General features: G+C 42.8%; 1 non-coding gene across 1 annotated transcript; it reads left to right on the plus strand.

Moving 5' to 3' along the window:
* The first annotated feature begins 17,935 nt into the window (after positions 1-17,935).
* On the plus strand, positions 17,936-18,007 carry Trnap-agg (transfer RNA proline (anticodon AGG)). Its single transcript has one exon. It is a non-coding gene; the product is annotated as a tRNA-Pro (tRNA).
* Positions 18,008-22,740: the final 4,733 nt, after the last annotated feature.

Raw genomic sequence — 22,740 nt, forward strand, 5'->3', positions numbered from 1 at the left:
GACAGATGTGAAAATTACCGAACAATCAGTTTAATAAACCATAGCTCCAGATTACTAAAGCGAATTCTTTACAGCCGAATGGAAAAACTAGTAGAAGCCGGCCTCGGGGAAGATCAGTTTGGATTCCGTAGAAATGTTGGAACAAGTGAGGCAATACTGAGCTTACGATTTCTCTTAGAAGAAAGATTAAGGAAAGGCAAACCTACGTTCCTAGCATTTGTAGACTTAGAGAAAGCTTTTGACAATGTTGACTCGAATACTCTTTTTCAAATTCTAAAGGTGGCAGGGGTAAAATACAGGGAGCGAAAGGTTATTTACAATTTGTACAGAAACCAGATGGCAGTTATGAGAGTCGAGGGACATGAAAGGGAAGCAGTGGTTAGGAAGGAACTGAGACAGGGTTGTAGCCTCTCCCCGATGTTATTCACTCTGTATATTGAGCAAGCAGTAAAGGAAACAAAAGAAAAATTTGGAGTAGGTATTAAAATCCATGGAGAAGAAATAAAAACTTTGAGGTTCGCCGATGACATTGTAATTCTGTCAGAGACAGAAAAGGACTTGGAAGAGCAGTTGAACGGAATGGACAGTGTCTTGAAAGGAGGATATAAGATGAACATCAACAACAGCAAAACGAGAATAATGGAATGTAGTCGAATTAAGTCGGGTGATGCTGAGGGAATTAGCTTAGGAAACGAGACACTTAAAGTAGTAAAGGAGTTTTGCTATTTGGGGAGCAAAATAACTGATGGTCGAAGTAGAGAAGATATAAAATGTAGACTGGCAATGGCAAGGAAAGCGTTTCTGAAGAAGAGAAATTTGTTAACATCGAGTATAGATTTGAGTGTCAGGAAGTCGTTTCTGAAAGTATTTGTATGGAGTTTAGCCATGTATGGAAGTGAAACATGGACGATAAATAGTTTGGACAAGGAGAAAATAGAAGCTTTCGAAATGTGGTGCTACAGAAGAATACTGAAGATTTGATGGGTAGATCACATAACTAATGACGAAGTATTGAATAGGATTGGGGAGAAAAGGTGTATGTGGCACAACTTGACAAAAAGAAGGGACTGGTTAGTAGGACATGTGCTGAGGCATCAAGGGATCACAAATTGACAAATTGGAGGGCAGCGTGGAGGGTAACAATCGTAGAGGGAGACCGAGAGATGAATACACTAAGCAGATTCAGAAGGATGTAGGCTGCAGTAGGTACTGGGAGATGAAGAAGCTTGCACAGGATAGATTAGCATGGAGAGCTGCATCAAACCAGTCTCAGGACTGAAGACCACAACAACAACAACAGGACATAATTTCAGTTCATTTCAATGTGACCACCTTCCATGTCTAGGCACCCCCCCCCCCCTCTCCTCCAGCGCTGTAGACCGAAAAAAACTGCCCAAGGATATCTGGTGTAATCTCAGCAGCTGCGGCTCGAATCCGCTGTGTTAAGTGTTCAGTGCTGCGCATCTGCAACTGGTATACCTTAGACTTGATAAACCCCCATGCAAAAAAGTCTAAGGGTGTCAAGCCAGGAGAGTGGGGTGCTCACATACTTGGAGAGGCACTACCAGTCCATCTGCGGGGAAATGCTTGATTCAGATCATCCCGAACAACGAAGGCAAAATGGGGTGGTGCACCATCCCGCTGAAAAACAACAGTATCCATAATCCCATCAGATATCAACTGGGGCTCCAAAAACTTCCTACATATCTAGGTATGTGGTTCAAGTAACGGTTTGTTCTGCGAAGAAGAAGGGCTCATACATTGTTGACCTCGTTATCCCTCACCACACGTTCAGTTTTGCGGTGTCCCGTTGCCACTCCTGCAGCACACTTGGTTTTTCGTCTGCTCAGATCCTGCAGTTGTGTCTGTTCACATGTTAACAGGTATGAAATGTAGCTTCATCAGTGAACGAGACATTTTGCATCAAATCATCATTTTCCACAGCTTGTAGCACGTCATGACACATAGCTTGTCTGGCTGCGTAGTCCTCCGCTTCAAGCTTACGTACGACCTGGATATGGTACGCACGTTTGTGCAGCTTGTAACGAAGAACTCTCCATACAGTGGTTTGAGGAATACCAAGCTCCCTACTAGGTCTCCTGGTATCCTGCACACAGTTTGCACGGTGTCTGGCGTTATGGCCGGCCGCCCTGGACGTTCTTTATCTGCAACACTACCAGTACGCAGGAATTTATTGACGACGGTCTTGATAGCAAGCCTGGTGGAGCCCGTTTTCCGGAATTGACGGGCAAAGTCTGTCCGCACCTGTTCATACGTCATTCCACGAAGATGAGCAGAAACAACAGCGATTCTTTCTTCTTTGCTAAACATTCTGTCGTAGTATCTGCAAGAAACAAATATTCCGTTACTATATCCCTGAAATATATAGTGACTTTAGAATCACCCTGTATTTCATAGCCCTCGATAATTACAATCAGATTTCGTTCCAAGACTCGTTCCACATTTGACAGAATCGGAATCATTACATGAAACAAAAATAAAATGATTAATTACTATCCTAAACTTGAAAAACATGCTGAGAACATAGTCATTACAAGTGTAGTGTTTCTCTTTTAGTCATACACAGTGTGTCCACAATAAACTATGGTACCTATACACTCTTACAATAAATAACATAATTTTCAATCTAGAAATAAAATGAATATTCCCTTCCTCGATTTTTCTGAAACGGGGACAGATTAATTCAACCGATGCGATGTGTGCCCCGGTATATTAGTCGTAGTTCTAGAAGCGGCATGGAGAAATACAACAGACCATGTGCAGTAGGCTCGTCCGTTGAACTGGTATCATCCTATCAAGCCCACGCCATCAGTCCGTAACCTATATCACTAGAATTCAAATTTATCCTCACCAGCAATGGACAGTTTATTGTTCATTCTGTTCATAAATCCAAATAATTCGTTAGACAAAATTGGCGGAATTATTCATTTGCTTCCTTCTTACAATTTTTTCCACAGATTTACGCACTACTTAGTACAGAACTCAATGTCTTTTCAGAAAAAACTCGACACAAACTTGTATCCATCCAAAATAAAACTAATCTGATATTCATATACTGAGAGTTGACCATAGAATAATACTTCATTACTCTCAATGTTCCTTCAATCTTCATGATGGTAGAGTTGGTCACCAATGAAGATAATGAAGGGGATAATATAAAACGTAGTTGTCTGGGTCTGCTGCGACATATAAAAAAGCTCTAACTAGAAGTTGATAGCGCCATAACTGGTTGATACTACGGTCGTTCACACCGTGTTAAAGAGCTATTTCTACGGAATATGACACACTCTTATCGTAGCCGTTACACACTCGTTGTACACAATACATCAACAGAAGTAAAACCGACTAATGTCCCTAAAAGAGTTGCTGATACTTCTTTTTTGAATTTTTTTTTACTCTTAAGTAAAAAAAGAAATAAAGATGGAATACATAGTATCTTCAGTTGTGTATCTGAAAGATTACAGTATCAGTGGCAAATTTAGTTAATAACGAACAGTCACTAGGACAGTTACTGTGGTTTAGTCGTGAGACATTTCAATCAGTGCTTCATATACCTGTCATTAAATTTTTCATTGAAAGTAATAATCATGTCCATAATTACAAAAGAGAAATAATAATTACAGTCCTCTTCGCCGATCTTCCGAATAATAAAACCGCCTGGTAGCAAAACTAAATTTGAAAAGTTCTTTATTATGAACGAATTCTTCTGTTCTGGAGAGGAATTAATTTGTCTAGCTTAAGAACGCAAGAGAAAGATATAGAAAGTCATGTTGTATGAGATTTGGCCACATTAAAATCTGAGTAATGTTAAATGGTCCTTAAATCAACTCCTCCTATGGAATTTCGATAAATTATGGAAACAGTACACGGAACAGGTAACTAAATGAAGGATTCATGCACGCATCGCGGGCGAAACGGTTGACTGTGTGTATTACAGTAGAAATCAGTCTGATTTCCGCTTCACGATACCTACTACAACAGTGTACGGGTGTCTATCGATACACCTACATTCATTACTGATAACTTTGTATAGTAGGTTCTAGGCCAATTTTCACATCTTTTTAGCATTTCAGTTTTTGTTGTTCTTTATTTCTACGCCAACGCATCGTCATACAATACTCCGACCTTTTATGACCCCTTCCTTATACCCTCCTCAACCGAGTTGGTCGTTTACTATGTGAATCCCACAAATCCGAATTATAGTTGATTGTTGTTGTCCTTCTTATGGTTGTGTTATTGCCGTAACCTTCTTACTGTATTCAAGCCTAGGTCTGCCCCCCCCCCCCCCCCAATACACTTCAGTCCCATTACGAAACTGACGATTCCTTGATTCCTCGTAATTGTCCTATCAACCAGTCCCTTCTTTTAGTCAAGTTGTTTCCTTCATTTCAATTCAGTATCTCCTCATTTGTTGTTCAAGCTACCCGTCTAATCTTCAGCATTCTTTTACAGCGCCGATTCTATTCTCTTCTTGCCTGAATTGCCTACTGGCCACGTTTCACTTCCACACAAGGCTACACTCCAGTTAGTTATAATTAAAGTGCAGCTACTTACGGAGGTTGATTGTGGCCTGTAATCATCGTTTGGCAGCGAATCTTGGTAGATATATCTAACGCTTTAGTGTGTGTGTGTGTGTGTGTGTGTGTGTGTGTGTGTGTGTGTTATCGTTAATACAAACCTGGGAATAAGACCTGACAAGCTAAATGTGCTATTGAGCTAAAAGCGACATTACTTACATGAAATTGAAAAGAATCCTGAGTGTGTATGAAGACCGATGTAATTCATAAGCAAATAAATAAGCAAACCAATAATTTCGCACTCAGTAGACAGTCAATGCGAATTGTTGACAGTTTTTTGTTTTTGTTTCATGCAGTTACATTTCTTGCAATGTCGACGTGTGTAAGAATGTAACCTGAAACACATGAAAATTTCTGCACTGACATATGGCCCTGATAAAATAAAATAACTGATAGAACCTACATTGCGCAAAGGAAAGGAAACAATCACGTATTACGAATCTCACCTGCAAAACGAAGTACTGGCAGAAACAGGAATACAGCAAGGCTCCGCATCAGCTGAAAAATCCTGCTAACAAACTAACTACAGTCGGTTCAAGGAAATTGGATTCATAATCTTGACACAGAAAGCCAACGAAACACGATTAAGTTCTGAAATTTCGGTTAGGAAGGAACTTATCAAATAAACAATTGCCGGCCGCGGTGGTCTCGCGGTTCTAGGCGCACAGTCCGGAACCGTGCGACTGCTACGGTCGCAGGTTCGAATCCTGCCTCGGGCATGGATGTGTGTGATGTCCTTAGGTTAGTTAGGTTTAAGTAGTTCTAAGTTCTAGGGGACTGATGACCACAGCTGTTGAATCCCATAGTGCTCAGAGCCATTTGAACCATTTTGAAATAAACAATTACAGGCTCTAATATGAAAATTTATTTTATCTAATAACTTCCATGGTACAGTAAATTAACGGAGAACAACAATCAGTAGAATAATTATCAAAAACGCGACTGTGACGAGGGCGAAATGGACCAACAATACAAGTCTACAAAAATAAAAATAAATTTTTTACCTCATCAAATAATACCTTGTTCTTCATTTCAAAACCTTTTTACGTCCGTATGCTATTCAAGCATTGTTCTGAGACATCATTCCTCCTCATAATAAACCTGCACCTCACATACTTCCAAAAGTACCTGCATGCCTTAAACAGCACACTGAACGAACCTCACTACTGACTGACAGGGATTGTATGAGTCCACAGGACTGCCAACAGAGACACAGATACTGTTGCCTAACAACTGTTTCTCCGACCACCGGTTTTCAATTACATCATTTCTCTTTAGAAATATTAAGACATCCAATAACATGACCAAAATAATAGCCATGTGATAATGTTTATGTACGTAACGGGACGTGAGCAGGGAAGTTCAAACAAGTGAGAAAGCCGTAATATTGATTTTATTATTAACCACGGTTTACAAAACTTGTTAAATATGAGCACTAGAGGCTTCGAAGAGATGCTGCATCTGTAAAACCACGATCAACAGTTGGTCGCAGCCGTTCCGGTGGAACCTGAACAACGTGTTCCAGGGTACACGGCTTCAGATCAGGTAGAGATCGAACGTGTCTCGGGTAAACGTGTTCTTTTAGTTATCTCCAGAGCCAAAGTCACACGGTTTTAGACCAAGCGATCTTACAGGCTATGCATCTGGAAAATCTCTGGAGTAACGCTTTCGTGAAACATTACCTTAAGGAGAGCCTTCACTGGGTGACATGAGGCGTTGGCCCATTTTGTGTGACAGCAGTGGTTTCCACTCATGATGCACAAAAAGGCCTCGATGATGTGCAGACGCCATGTTACACCTAACAGCCGCTGTGGGCGTATTCTATTCAAACAAGAAAGGAGCGAGAGTCAAGGTGCTTGTGAATCCACACAACACAGTCAAGTACGATGAGTGTATTGGCTTCTCGTGCACAACACGAGATTTAACAGTGTCCAAAATCTGGCACTTCTCTGTATTCACTGCTCCCTGCATCATAAAATTTCCGCCGTCACTCCATAGAACATTGTCCAGTCACATGTCATAAACTTCGATTCGTGCCAGAAAACGAAGAGCAAATTCAAAACGTTGCTGCCTATCATGAGGTTTGAGTTGCCGCACCGTCTGGATCTTGATTGGGAGCCAGTGCAAAATAGACCGGAAAACTTTCCGTGGGCTGGACAGTTCTCGTGACACTGGACGAGCACTATCGCTACGTGGGCCACGTGGTGCACGGTCAGTTACAGCAACAGCAACTTCATCAATAACTTCCCTCAGGGTAGGGTGCATTCCTCTGTCAGATGCCACACCAAGCTAACACGTGTATTCGCCGGAAGTGAGTGCCTACCTGTATCGACGTCTCTTCTGCCTGCGGATTGCACAGTGTATAATCTCGCCGCTGACTGCCGCCACCAGCTCGCAGAGACATCCAAGCCAGTTGCCTGGATTTTTCAAGCTCTCCTACCGTTATCCGGCAGGTTCTTACCTACCCACTGTAAGAGCATTAGACGCTGCAAATACCAGTTACGCTAATGCAAATATTTCTACGTTAGGTTGCAGTTACATATGAATGAACAATAGATTTGGAGGATCACGGGCTGCCACCTGGGGCCGTATTTCTCTCAGGTCCTGCAAAACCGTCGTAGCCAGAGTTTCCGTCCGTTCGCTGCTACTACACTTCTTACTAAATATACTCTTAATGCCCTTACGTATCAGAATGAATGTTGCACCGCCCCTTCAGATCATTTTACCCTGTAATTAGCAAAGTACAGTGACAATACGGTACGTTCTTTTTTCACAAATGGTGGATTTAGCACATGGCATCGCGCCACGTTCTGTTACGGCATCAAGCTTTATGTTGGCAACAGCAGCCTGCGGGAACGTAAGTGGCGCCAAGTATGCCACAGGGTAAGTAGTTGGGTGTCTACAAATACGGACCGACCGACTTGGGAACTGGTCAAGACACTAGGCCATACTGTAACATTTTGTGTGAGCATGAACTAGAATGATGTCATAGCCTCAGTGGTAGGTGAAGTAAATGGGTAGACTTCGGGTGGTTCGCTTAATAATGTAAAAATGCAGACAGTCTACAAAGGAGACAACTTACGAAACACTTGAACGACTGTTCCGAGAATACTGCACTAATGTGTGGCACCCATAACAAATAGGACTAACAAGGAATATTGAACGTATGCAGGGAAATGAAGCACGAATGGTTTGACCCAGTAGACAACGGCAGTATGAATTGGCAGAGGCCTGAAGATACATGACAGTAAAATGCCAGCCTTAAATGTGTGAGAGAGGGGGAAGGGGGATCCGAGCACTGACGCTGAGTGAGAAAACATTCATACAGTTTCTCCAGTTCTGTGTATAGTTGGACAGTGGTAGTAGTGAATTCTCAACCATACCATACGAGCAACTTAATAGTTTGGTCCTCAACCATTCACAAGTACGAAGATTAAAAACTAGAAAATTTGAATCACAGTTAATGAAAGTTCACATAATAACTTAGCTGCTTCATGTAATGAGATACTCAACTTTGATATTCTCAGGGTTTGTTGCTTCAGAAAGTCCCAGAATTCGGCGTTGCTGATGTCCTAATTTTTAAATAAAACACACAATATGTCATTCTTCTTGTCTTATATTATCAATGATTAGCGTGTACGTTGGTGGAATAAACATTGGCCGTATAACAGGCACCGTAAGACTCTCACACAAACAGCTTCCGAAAGATAATGATGCAGACTGACTTCGTGGCACATGCGCCACTTACTTTTATATAAAGCTAAACATTCAAGTATGTTGTTAAATGTAAGATTTACAAAATAACAATTAAAGGTCATTAGATGAATTTAGTTACTTACATAAAAAAGTGGGCCGTAATTGCCCTCCATGTTCTGATATTGAATTTGGAAAAGTTTACTTAACTTCATATACAATTTCAATGAATTTTACAGTAGAACAATTTAAATTACATTTTAGTTACTTCAGAACAAATAACTTTCAATAAAATATTGTTACCAGTATTTTGATTTGATCTCAAGTAGAGCTATCATTTTAAATAATCATAATGAATAAACATTGTAGCTTTTCAGAAATAGGGGAAAAGTAAATTTTCAAGAATATGCGGTGCAACGTGACTGCATAGTTCATATCACAAATTCCAGAGTTGGATTATTAACAAACGGCTTACTCCTCTAGTTGCTAATATACATCGTGTAGAATATTAATCCCTGGACGCTTCTTTATGCAGATGATGTGGTACATGCCTGAACTCCAGCACCAGCTTCAAACGTGGAAGGACAGACTGGCTGAAAATGGACTACACCTCAATGTCCAGAAGACAGAGTACCTAGAATGCGGCTCCCAAACCAGAGGCATCATAACTATCGGCGAAAAAGACAATGCAATTTAAGTACCTATGGTCTGTCGTCACGTCCGACTGCGACACGACTCTTGATACTCAGACGAGGGTGAATACAGCTGGGCTCAAGTGGAGACAGGTCACTGGAGTCTACTTACAGAGTTTCAAGTGCTAAGTGATGAACATACTACAGCCTACCATTTATGGATCCCGTAGGGACAGTGAAGACAGGATTAATTACAGCGTCACAGAATTATGTAAACACCTATTCTTTCCACACATTGCTCGGAAATGGAAATGGGATAATCGCTAATACATGGCACGAAGACGAATTGCCTGAGCCATACACGTCACAATTGTTTGCTGAGTATGGATACAGCATGCATAATGTAGAATGTAGATGTACGAGGGAGTTATGCGACAACTCTTCAAGCTCTTTAAGTAAAACAAACGTTATTAACATTCTACAACTTCATTCTTCAGGTCTAAATACCTATTTCTCAACATAATCAGCCTGGTGACGAACACATTGCTTCCAACGGGATATCAGTTGTTGATACCGTCAGTGTAGGAGGTTTGACTTCATTGACGGAGCTACATCAGCACCTCCGATTGCACCTCTTCATCACTATCAGAGTGAAGTCCTCGAAGGTGTACTTTAAATTTTGCAAACAGATGGAAATCGGATGCATGTGAGTATTTTGATTTGATCTCAAGTAGAGATGGCAATGAACCCAAGACGTCAGATTGTTGCAAATATCGCTTCGCTCGTGTGTGGTCTGGCATTGTCCTGCATATGGAGAGGGTGCTCCATGAGTGGACGAACTGTACGAATTCGAAATTAGATTACAACATGCTGTCTCTCACTCATCGACATAGTTACGTTACACGGTGCCATGTTACATGCCACAATTCGGAGCCATGTAGCGCCAGAGGGCTGCAAATATGTAAACATGAAGAGTAAATATGTAGAATGTTAGTAACGTTTGTTTTATTTAATAAGCGTTAAGAGTTTCCACATAAAAAATTGGTGGCATTAATTTTCAGTATGCCCCCCTAGTTGTAGCGTTTGGGAGAAATATGGCTCAGATCCCCGTCTGGTACGAATGGTTTAGATACACTGCTGACGGAAGTCATTATGAGTGGTGCCCACCGCGAGACTGAACGCCGCCTGGCGGTTTCGGGGTCATGCGAAGCAGTAACTAAAGTGCATAAGCATAGCAAAGACGTATGTTGATCCATTCTAGCGACGGTACGGGCCATAGTTGGAGAAATCCACTGATGCAGACGCCCTTGTCAGAGGGCACACTATTGTGGCTCGGCGCCTGGGAACGAGCAACTCGCAGGCGAGGCGCTGATTCGCTGCTGTCATACCTGTGGAAAGTGGTTGAAGGGCGACAACGTGTTTTACGTTCACTAGGGTGTCCCCTACTTTCGCCCAAAAAAAAAAATTTTCTTAAAGTTTCTGCTCATCCCCCTAAATGTTTTCTATTCCGTTTGATCCATTCGGGAAAAAAAGTCATTCAAAGGGATGACATTTACCCGTTCCGACTAGAGCTACAAATTGTAATTTTGTAAGTTTTAGGTTTTGTGGTTTTCAGTCAGTATGAAAGTTATTCACGACTGCATAAAATCAAAATTATACATATTCTTGCGTTTTAGGATGCGTTATTATTCTTGAGAATATTTTCTTTTCTGTGTTTCTTTCTTTCAATCTGGACGCAGCCTACAGAGTTCCTGAACTCAACGCCTTTTGCTCCTCACCTACGGCCAGTAATCGCTAAAATCCTGCATTAATTTAACACACCTCTCAGCAAACTTGCTAACAGCTTCCATCTCCTTAACTACCCTTTTAGCGCCTAAACATGAAGCGCTGATCGCCCATGTCGAACGGCATTCTTGAATGAAAGTACTGTCCATAATCTTCAGGAAAGGGAACGGATCTGTGCTCTATCTTGACACCAAGTAGGCTAATGCTTTCTCTGAATTGAAGATGAGACAGATTTAGGACATGAATTAACGAATTAAAACCAATAATAAATAGTAGTCAGAATGATATTGAACTTATCACGTAACGCCAATGCAGTTCTCTACAAAAAGGAATATATCTTTTTCAGTTTCTAGATTCTCTCTATGCATATTTCTTACCACTTTCTAGTTTGTACGTCTACTTGTTCATTAAAGAACGATAAGAGAAATGACTGTTCTGATAAATACCACAATTGAAGACAAATTCTTATAGCTGCTTTTGAAATCACGGAATCTATTCTTCTATATGATTTCAGATCTAATGCCCTGAAGACATGGCTTGACATGCACACTCGAGATGTAAATGGAGACATCACTCAATGAATGTTTGTTTTCAATGGGTAGTTGAAGATGTATAAGGAATAAATTGCTCTTGCCATCCATTTTTCTTGATGCATTCCTCCAAGAGGTTTCTTTTCCCCTCTTCGCAAAGAAATATTGCACAGAACTGTAGGAGTTCACATAATCTCCTATCACCATTCGTTTATCTAATTCACTTGCATAGAGGTCTAACAACTCCTGACTGAGTAAAAACAAATCTACAATCTTTGTGGGAAGTGTGAAAATTACTGACATCGAAACTTTTCCACTTTTCTATTAAACATTTAAAAACTAATATTTCAGGACAGTTTGTTACACCATTTTGTTGACATTCAATTAGACTTTTTAAAATCTGATGAAAGTATGGGAAATACAACAACCCCCTGTCCAGTTCGTGTTCAAGTAAGATATTTGCCGGCCAGTATTTGAGAAGGATATGTACATTTTCTTCAACACCCCAGTCCGTTCATGCGTTATAAACGGCGTTCGCTTGCCCTTTACAAGGGCCATCCTGTAATTTCGTAATGGCAATGAGCTGTTCCCTGTCCCCAATGAAACAGTGACTGGACGTAGCCCTCCTTGCGTGACGCCGACATTTAGTGTTGGCAACAGTTAACTGTCCCTGTGAACAATCATAACTGCAGGGATAGCAGTTTGAAAGCCGATTTTATTCTTTCGGAGCGCTGTCTTCTCTTCCGTCTGACTCTAAGAAGAGAAGATTTATTAATACAATGCTCTTCAGGATTTTGACCAAGTGCCTCTGCTATTACATGAAGAGTATATACAGAATCTCCTAAGCTCAGCAGGCATCTATACAAGGCAGCCTTTAATCTTCAGTTATTAAATCTTTGATTGCTCGCCTTGCAGCACTCTCCAATGAACCATTCTCAGAGCTACGTTATAAAGCTTCACCATCACAGACATCAATATCATCTGAACTAAACATCATCAGCAAAATCTGATTTTTCGGATGATGGAGAAGAAAGTACAGCAGAATATGTAAAAGTAGATGCTGTGCGCTATCGTTTCCCTTCTCTCTTCTTCCAATTTCCTATGACCCATTCTTTCTCCATCTGTAGTAGTCGATGTACTGCTGCAAGATAGCCTTTACACCCTGGCTCTTTCTGTCGAAGTAAAACCATTCTGTCTTTCCCAAAAATCGAGTGATTGTACAGTATCGCCATGTGCGATATAAGATAAACTGTAGAAATTATTTGTTAACTTCTCTTCACGATACTTACACACAGCCTGAAACTTTTTTGCGCTTATTTGAAATTTTCTCCATTCCAGATTCAAGCTAATATAGTTTTGTGAACGGCGCTGATTAGTTCTAGTAGGAATTCTTGATTTCTCCACAAGATTATCACTTTTACTAATCATTAATTTTACTTCCAGTATGCTATAAAATACTTCAATCACTTGTCTACTTGATTGTAATTTATGTTTAGTTAGCTAATGTTTTTCATCTCTTATTAAAAACGCATCTTCCTTGGAACTGCGTACTTGCTGTGACATCTTAGATGGCTACTGGAAAATACGTGCGACTCGATCGGTAACATATGAACAACTAACTGTACTGGACGTGCACATACCGATAAGCCGAGGTGACGTCAGCGTGATATCTGCGAACAGACTGAAACATCACAGTGCTCATGCGAATGCAGGCTTAATTTGGCAGGTGTTACAGTGATTCAATCGCAACAAAATTTTAGAGTCATTCAAATAATACTGGTGACTGAGACCTCTAAAATATTGACGTCGGAAAGTAAGGGACATCCTAACATCGACACCTCATCACTGAACGTGGAGGTTGGAGACTTTCCCGCACATGGCGGTCTGTGGTAGATCTGACACGGAGTACAATGCTAGTGCAGACACCGGTGTATCGGAGTGCACCGTGCAGCGCACATTCGTGAACGTGGGACCCAACAGCAGACGACCCCTGCGTGAATGACCCAATGACCCGTCAATTACGAAAGTAGTTGGAGCGGGATCATTGAGATTAGACAGCGGATCAATGGAAACGTGTCGCCTAGTCGGCTGAATGCCGCTTCTTGTTACATCACTTCAATGATTGTCCCAATACGGATGTCATTTCAGTGAAAGGCTGTTCGAAAGACACCCTGAGCCACGGACGGAGAGCAATGTGGGCAGTACTATCCTATTGGAGATATCCATCTGGACTTCAATGCAACCTGAGAGCATCATGACAGCTGTGGATGACTTGAACATTTTTGCGGATCATATGCATTCCTTCATGCCTTACGTCTTGCCCGACAAGGCTGACGTCTTATAGCAGGATAACTATCCGTGTCGCAAGGCCAGAACTGTGCTACAGCCGTTTGAGAAACATGATAATGAACTCACGCTGATGTCTTGGTTAACAAATTCGTGAGATTTGAACGCGATGGGATGCATCTGAAATGCTAGCGGGCACCAGCTCCTAGACCAAACCACAGCGACCAGTAATTTACGGGAATTGCGTGACATATGCGTAGGCATCTAGAGCCACATACTTCAAATGGTTCAAATGGCTCCGAGCACTATGGGACTTAACATCTATGGTCATCAGTCCCCTAGAACTTAGAACTACTTAAACCTAACTAACCTAAGTACATCACACAACACCCAGCCATCAAGAGGCAGAGAAAATCCCTGACCCCGCCGGGAATCGAACCCGGGAACCCGGGCGTGGGAAGCGAGAACGCCACCGCACGACCACGAGATGCGGGCACCACATACTTCCACGCCACACAGACTCGCCTGAATATTGCCTACCGAAGGTGGACAAACACACTATAAAGTACGTGTTCGCAATGTTTTAGCTGATCCATGCACATGTTCGCAGAGACGTGGGGCATTCAGTAAGTAATGCAACACATTTTTTTTTCTGAAAGTAGGCTGGTAATGGGAGGGTACGCAAGGCTGGCCCCCTGCCATTCCCGTTCTGGCACGACGCTTACGCCCAGCGGGTTGCCGCTCTGTACTCCCGCAGGCGCTCCTGCCCCGGATACAAGTCTCGCCAGTACTTCCTATGATTGCATTCGCTGCTGATTATAAAGGATTCTGTTTACAGGCTCAACGCTAACAGGCACCACCAGGGACTGTTACCATGGTCCACAGGCAGCGCGCAGCAACAACGGCGGCGCTGCTATCACGAAATATAGAGCCTGTGGATATTCCTTTCACGCAGTACATTTTAGGCGCGACACACGTTACAGGGGCCAGTCGCAGTCGCAGCTTCGCTCCAGACCACTCAGACCGGTTGCCCTCGGCGTCCCATCTGTTGGACACCAGTTGACTATGCACCACGCCGCATCGCCCCGATGCGCTGTCCAGAAACCATCAGCACTCTCCATGGGACCCATTGTAGTTACACAGCAGTGATCCCGTCAGGACCTACGTCATGATGACATAAGTCACGGTTCACATCACGACAAATTCTTGGTGTTGCTAAGTTCATATTGATTAACACGACGCTCTCCTTAGGCGGCACTTTACCTTTCGGTGGTGAGATTGCAATAAATATTTATAATCTGGCTGTGAAATCATCCATCACTGGGTGCAATACGAACTACTGCCCAACGTACGGACGTAAAAGTTTTATTCAGGTTTCCAGTATACCATATTATTCGCACTCGTTTGGTTAAAAAATCCTATATTTCAACATAATCTCGATACTAAGTGACGGCCTTATACCACTTTATTGGGAGGAACTGTTAACCCGCATGGTACCAGTCCACTGGTTGATCACGGAGCTAGCGTATTGCTGCATCAATAAAGTCCCCAACATCCACGTAATGCTTCGTGCGAAGTGCATCCTTCATATGACCAGACAGATGGAAGTCGGTTGGAGGGTGAGAGATTCGGGCTGTACGGTGGATAGGGAAGAACAGTCCGCTGAAGTTTTGTGAGCTTGTCTTGGGTGCGCAGACTTGTGTGAGGCCTTGCGTTGTCATGGACACGACGAAGTTCGTTCACATTTTTGTGGCGACGAAGTGGTTTTTTTCGATTTTCTGAGAGTAGCACTATAGACTTCCTAGTTCATCGTTGCACCATAAAGGAGGACATCAAACAGAATAATTCCTGCTGAGTCCCAGAAGATCTCATCCATGGTTTTACCGACTGAAGGTGCGAATTTTTCCTTCGGTGGAGATGAGGTGTGGCGCCACTCCATGGATAGCTATTTTGTTCCCTGTCCGAAGTTATGAATCTATTTTTTCTCACCCGTGACGATGTTCGACGAAAAATTGCCACGTTTAGCCTCGTAGAGCGTAAGCAATTCCGCACAGGTGATCTTTCGTTGCTGTTTATGGTCTTCTGTTAGGTGGTCAGGAAAACAGCCGGCACTTACGTTTGAGTACCCCACTCGTGGACTAGTGTGTCAGCACTACTAAGAGAGACGTCTAATTGTGCAGCGAGGTGTTAGGCTGTGATCCGTCGATCACCTAGATTGAGAGTGTCAGCACGTTCCAATATTCCAAGCGTCACAGCTGTGTGTGCTCGGCCGGCACACGAGAGATCAGACAGGCTTCGCGACCTTGTTGTGATGACGAAAGACACCTCGCCCAACGATTCACAGCGGTTTTGTTCACTGCCAGGTCTTCTATAGGGGATGAAGCGTGAATATTCCACAATGTCCCATAGCAAATCCCGCATTGGTTTCAGTCGCAACTGGCCTAGATAGAAAATAATACTTATCGAAACCCCCTCACACGACCAGCACTTACATATCGGCTAAGGATGCAAGCCATCCATAAGTCGTCAGTCTTTGCCAGTATCCTGTTGGTAGCTTATATTCCGCCCGTACACATGGCCATTTTGTCGCGTTGTAATGAACATTACGAATGAAGTACGATTCTCATTGAAATTGGGTATACACGACATGTTGTGTTTTAGTGTTTTACATTGCACCTGCCTCTATTGTGAATAGCTGCAACAACAAAATTGAAACCGCTTTCTAGGTGCGCACTCCACACAAATTATTACAGAGGATTGTAAGACTTCTTGAGATTACAAATGTACTGTCTTAATCTCTTCTTCCATAAGTTCGATCCAACCCGTGTCGTACATATTTTCGCAGAAGATACCTGTTTCTCACAAGGGGCAATACAGTGTTCGATATTGTTATCCATTGACAACCTCGAAACAAGAATTTCAGTAACTATAAAAATAGTTTTAGGCAGCGTCCTCTTTGTGGCGTCATTCATCACTATAACATACAAACCCCTTATTCTCGGTGCAAGTATAGCTTTATGCCGTCCCTCACAAAACTAAATTTGGTTCTCGCTAACGCTCGCAGTTTTAGTAGCATCCGATAGTCAACGGCCTTGACTCTTTGAATACATGGGGTCCAATCAGATCACCGAATTTAACCAACATCCGGTGTGACTGATTCGTGGATTAGTATCTCGCTGAGAAGACATGCAGACTTGGCGACTTCTCCTTTGTCTTCACACGAAAGGAGAAGGGAAGTGCCGGCTTCCTGAGCATCACTCTTCGCGCCAATGTCCTGCATTACATTTAAAACGTGTCCGCAGCATATCATGGAGTGAGAGCATGTAACGCAGTTGATGGAGATCAGTCTGTCTGGTGGAGACATTCAGCTCGGTGGCCCCCTGCCGCTATTCAGAGAACTATGTTATGGCACGGCACGGGCTTTCACCCTCCCCATTCTCTCATCACCTTACAATGCAAACATAACGCCACACTATACACACACACACACACACACACACACACACACACACACACACACACACATTACAATACTGTACATGCATCGGTTACACTTAACACACGACACCCATAGGGGAAAAACGCAAGTCTGTACGAAGAATAGAAAGAAACTTTTCAATTAGGGAGTTAAACCTGCCTCTCGGGACCTCCCAGCCAACCATGTCATACAGCTTTACTTAACATACGGTGTCGCTAGGTGACAAACTACAGAAATTATTGTGTGTTTGCATCATACAAAAACACACAAAAGTCAGGAGGATAATAAGGAAGTAGAATTGAATGGTCAATCATTACACTTGTATTCTTAGGACGCAGAAATGAGATCCTCGTCCGGATGTCATATTTTGGATTTTCTCGTATTCCCTAAATGCGAAACAGCTCGAGACAAATGACAGGGTGGTTCCTCAAATCAAGCTGTGACCTATTTCTTCCGTCATACTGGTGCCGGTTTTCATTTCGTCTCAGAACAATGTAAAAAGCGACGCTACGTCAAACTCTCGAGCTCCTTCCTTCATCTCTCTCTTCAGCAGAGCAGAGAAAAATGGTGCTCTTGTCGAATACTAATGCAGTGTTTAATTAAGTTGCCTTTATCTTTGCTGTGTATTGCGAACTTGCTCCAGTTCTGTACTTTTGAAGTCATTTTACTTGCTAAAGTCCAAAAATTTCAATTGCGCCACGCAGCTACGAAAGCACACAGTCTTAGCTGAGAGTGCCTGACAAACCTGCCAGGCTTGCATTGCGTGCACCCGTCCTGTGCTGATGTGCGGCACAGCTGCGGTTCGCCTCGCGTGAGGCTCGCAGAGCGGAACACAGGGACCGCAGCCGGCCACAGAGCGTGCGCCGCGTTCTGCGAGCATCTGGACCGCCTCGTTGTGTCTCACACAGGAGAAAAGCGTTTTCTTTCACGGGCGGCTCGTTGGTCTAGGGGTATGATTCTCGCTTAGGGTGCGAGAGGTCCCGGGTTCAAATCCCGGACGAGCCCATATTTTGTACTATGTTCCTCGCCACATGCAAGTTGTAAGCCTGTTGTAGTTCACTACAGCCTTGGGTAGCTTTCATTTACTTCTGCTTATTGTACCTTTACGGTGACGACCGCGAAACTCAAGTACTTGATTTCTAATGCGCGTTTTGATGCTGCTCTCATCTCACTCTTCTTGATTTAGCAGGTGCCAGAAGAAGACCGTAATCGCGCTCCCGACTTCCAGTACTTGAATGTAACCAAAGTAGATGATGAAAAGGTAATATAAATATCATAAAAACTGCTATTCATTTACTTTGACAACACTAATTTTTCGTAAAAATCGACTTATTTCAAGTGTCAATATGTCTTCTTTCAATGAATGTACCTGAATGCGGATGTGGACCACGCCAGGGTCAGATCTATGATTTTGTTACCCCCCCCCCCCCCCCCCCCCCGCCCCCCCCGGAAAATACCATTGTCTAAGAACTCCAAAACAATACTCTATTATTATTATTTAAGTTTTGTTCACCGCCTCCTCTCTCGAATGTAGCAAATGTTTAAGATTTAAAAAATTACACTCTTTTACGATTAGCTTATTAAAATTTTTGTATATACATTGTTTACGTCATTACTTGGTCCATCGTTTGACTAGAACTTCCAATAAATTACAAATCAGATAAATACATCATCTAAAAATACTTTTCCCAAAAATTGGAGAACTAGCAGTGTCGTGCCATGAACAACTATAATAGCAACAAACTTGCGCAACTTTACACGTTAATAATTTATACGGTATAAAATCGAAGAGCGCTCTCACCGCAATCATTGTTTCACTTACCTTTAACACTGTTGTAAACAAATGTCTGCAAACTACGGCTCTATGAGTACATAAATGGAGGGAGAGCTGTATCTTTATCTTTATATCGTCTCCACCTATGTTCGCGAAAGTCAGAGGATAATTCATCTTCTCTCTGGCCTACTCTCAACTTGTTGTGGTTTACCGGTTTCACCTGAAGAATCACGAACCTTGTCCGGTTAGTTGTTGGCAGCAGGTGTGGTCAGACTTAGAGATCCCGTCTTTCCCTGGCTGGAATGTTTTCCACAGACTGACAGGCCACAAACGACGTGGGCTAACCCTCAGGAATGCAAACGAAAAGTACCCTGTGTTATATGAGGTTTCTAATGTGTCATAATATATCTTGCCATTTCCTGGTCTCGTATTCTCTCTGAGAATTAGCTACTAAATTTGGAAATTAATATAGGTATCAATATAAATGCCTACTAAAATGGGGGTCATGATCCTTATGAACACCGCCCCCTCCCCCCAACCCCAACTCTCCCGCCATCTTGTATCAGCCCCTCGACAATTCTGGTGGACAGCAGGCAGTCAGTCACCAGTGTAAGGTTTGCCGAAAAGAGTGCTTATGCATCTGTGGTTCTAGGTTCTTCTAGAACAGTTATTACACCTTCTTCAGCGTACTGTCCCACTGAGTTGCTACCACCCGGATTTGGATGACATTTATATCAGAAAAAATGTAAGAACTCTTAGCTACGGCCAGAGTGCAACCACTTCCTCATTAGGTAATGCAGAACAGGACATTTTGTCCTAGCCAGTCGTCTACCAGATAACTATGGACGAGTGATCTTTAAGAAATATGAGCGCAGTTAGCAGTCTCTCAGCCGTCAGCAATAAAGTCATCAACTGCGACCAGTTTGCATCACAGGCCTCTCTTTGCCCTTAGTGGCGTCACAGCCCGAGTGACAAACACAGACACCTCTCCGCTGCCTACTTATTACCCGCCATATTTTGTGCTTTTCACGTAGACTGAATCGTGCAGTAGAGGAATAGAGAACGGGGACTAAAAACCACAAGCAGCTTTCAGAAATGTTACATTAAATGAACGGCTTATTTCAGTAGTGGTACATGTCCATTTTTATTCATTTTGAGATACAGAGTCCTAAAGTTAAACGAGTGCTGAAAAATCTGCAGTTAAAATACCAAAAATATTCAAGTATATGGCTTGTTGCTAGAGATGAACCTTTCTTTCTGTTTGTTTGGATCATTAATTTCAGCAGTATTATAGGTAGAAAAGTGGAGGCAATGGAGCTGTACCACTATTGAAATAAAATAAATTGAACATTGTACATAAACCTGTTAATTCTGTTACTGCAAATAATTTTCATTACAGTTTTAATGTACACCTTATTATTAAATTCACACGTATAATTGAACTACACAGTCAGATATGTTTCAGGTCAATTGCTTTCTGTAAAACTAAGGATTACGTTCCTCTTCTTCTTCTTCTTCTTCTTCTTCTTCTTCATGTTTCAGACCTCTGCCTTCTGTTTGCAGAGCAAGGAAATAACTATGTTTGATAGATGGAATATAAGGGAGCAAATCAAGCATATCCTGCTTTTTTTCTTTTTCAGCACTTTTCTCATGTGTTGATAAAAGTTGTGAAACAGCAATAGTAGCATATGCGTGTGGTCTCCCTCTACCACGTTTGGGAGCAAAGTTTAGGACGTGGAAGTCAATGTCATCATTCAGTGTTCCCTTGTAGAGCACTTTGTACGGCTTCTGCCTCTCAAAACGCATCCATTTTATTTTCAGCCCATAACATCGAACATACTTCCTCATTTTGCTTCCTTCTTACCACTCCATTTTGTAACTGTTTCAATGCTAAAAAGTCAGAATGCTTCATTTCTGTGCATACAAATTTATTTTTTTCTGCCGGTTTTCCTAATTGTTTCAAAAATATCATCTGGGGAAAACAGAAACTCTTTCTTTCTTAATTGTTTTTCTATCTGGGCAAAACCCCCGTCAATTGTCAGGTATGAGTGACCTGGGAGCAGGAACTTTAAATCAATAATATTGACATGACACTGAGGAGATTGTGTCGTTTTCATTAGTGTTAGGGCAATGTTTATGTTCCTGTTTTGCCCACCACACTTGTCACTGTACGCATCTACCTGTTTTTGAGAAGTAACCCACTTTTCAATTTGTTTCAATGAACAGATACCAATTTCCTGTAAACCTCTTCATCGAGATGTTTCATCCCAAAAATACTTATGGATTTTGCCGTCAGTTAAATTATGGCATCCAAAATTAAACACGCACATGTTTCTTTTGTAGCACGATATCGATGTTGCCAGTTTAGGAAATGCAAGTGCTTTTTGCAGGTCGAAGGTAAACACGAACGTCTGGGAATCTACCTCTTTACTACAGTAGAAGTAGTAGTAGTAGTAGTAGTAGTAGTAGTAGTAGATGGGTTTTGGGCGCACGACAGCAAGGTCTTCAGCGCCCGTTCAGCAACATAGTGAGACGGGTGTCAAGAAAAATCGCAGAACAGGAATATAAAACGAAACAGAAAACATGGGTAACAATCGTCGAAAAACATGTGCTCACCCACACCAAAGCGTGGGATGAAGCAGAGCGTCAGCAGTAAAAATATGGACAACACAGGAAGAAAATGATAGAGGGAGCTAAAACAATGTAGCAGATGTGGCTGGCTGACCGCAAGGAAAAAAAGGGGAGGGGTAAGCCACTCTACATTACAATAAAACCTCCAGCCTAAAATTTTAGGCCAGAGTCCAGACACATCACAAAACTTAAAAACCCTATTCACACACGTCTCATGATTAGCTAAAACAGAAGGCAGATCCCCATCAACTTGTGCTTCTGCCCGTGCATCACGGTATAAAATGCAGTCTGTTAAAATGTGCCGGACAGAGATGTGCACACCACAAGCATCACAAAACGGAGGATCCTCCCGCCGTAATAAAAAGCTATGGGTGAGAGGACAATGCCCGATCCGAAGACGTGTGAGGGCCACCTCCTCCCGCCTGAGCAACCGGCAGGAGGAACGCCACGGCCGAATGGTTGACTTTATCAACCGCAGTTTATTGGCCGTCACCGCCAGCCATTCGTCCTCCCACAACTCCATGCACTTCCTGTGGAGTGCAGCGATGACTGACTGCAAGGGAATAGGACACTGGACCACATCCTGCTCTCTGCAGGCCTCCTTGGCAGCCCGATCGGCCTGTTCATTGCCCCATACGCCGACATGACCAGGCACCTAGCAGAAGGATACTTCTGTACCCCGCCGTTGGAGCAAGAACAGTTGGTCATGTATCAGCTGGACCATCTCCTCAGTCGGGTACAGGTTCTGCAGTGATTGTAAGGCACTAAGAGAATCGGAGTAGAGAAGAAATCGATCGCCCCGAACACGATTCATCTGCTCCAGTGCCTTCAGGATCGCGTGGAGCTCCGCAGCGAAAACGGTATATTCAGCAGGGAGGCGAATCCGGGTAACTTGATCATGGAACACTACAGAACAGGCAAGGAAATTCTCCTGTTTGGAGCCATCAGTGTAAACGACAGTGAAACCGTGATGCACATCTAAAATGTTAAAAAACAGAGATTGGAATGTAAAATCTGGTGTGCGATCTTTCTTAAAATCAAATCTAAAATAAGTCAAATCTAAAATAAGTTTGGGTCTCCGGAGGAGCCAAGGAGGAGATCTGCTCCAACCGCGACGCAAAACACGAAGACCAGCCATAGACATCGCAGCGAGGCAATCCTGTGCGCGAATCCCATAGGGCTGCGTCGCACGTTGCCGGTTATGAAATAACTGTGCCAGAGGAGGCTGAGCAACGGTATGGTATGCAGGGGTGTATGGTGTGGACAAAGTTTTACACGCCTGGCGCACTGTAAGTAGCCGTCGCCGCATATGAAGTGGCAGTTCACCAGCCTC

This window comes from Schistocerca gregaria, chromosome 2, assembly GCF_023897955.1.
Source record: "Schistocerca gregaria isolate iqSchGreg1 chromosome 2, iqSchGreg1.2, whole genome shotgun sequence".
NCBI classification, from domain to species: Eukaryota; Metazoa; Arthropoda; class Insecta; order Orthoptera; family Acrididae; genus Schistocerca; species Schistocerca gregaria.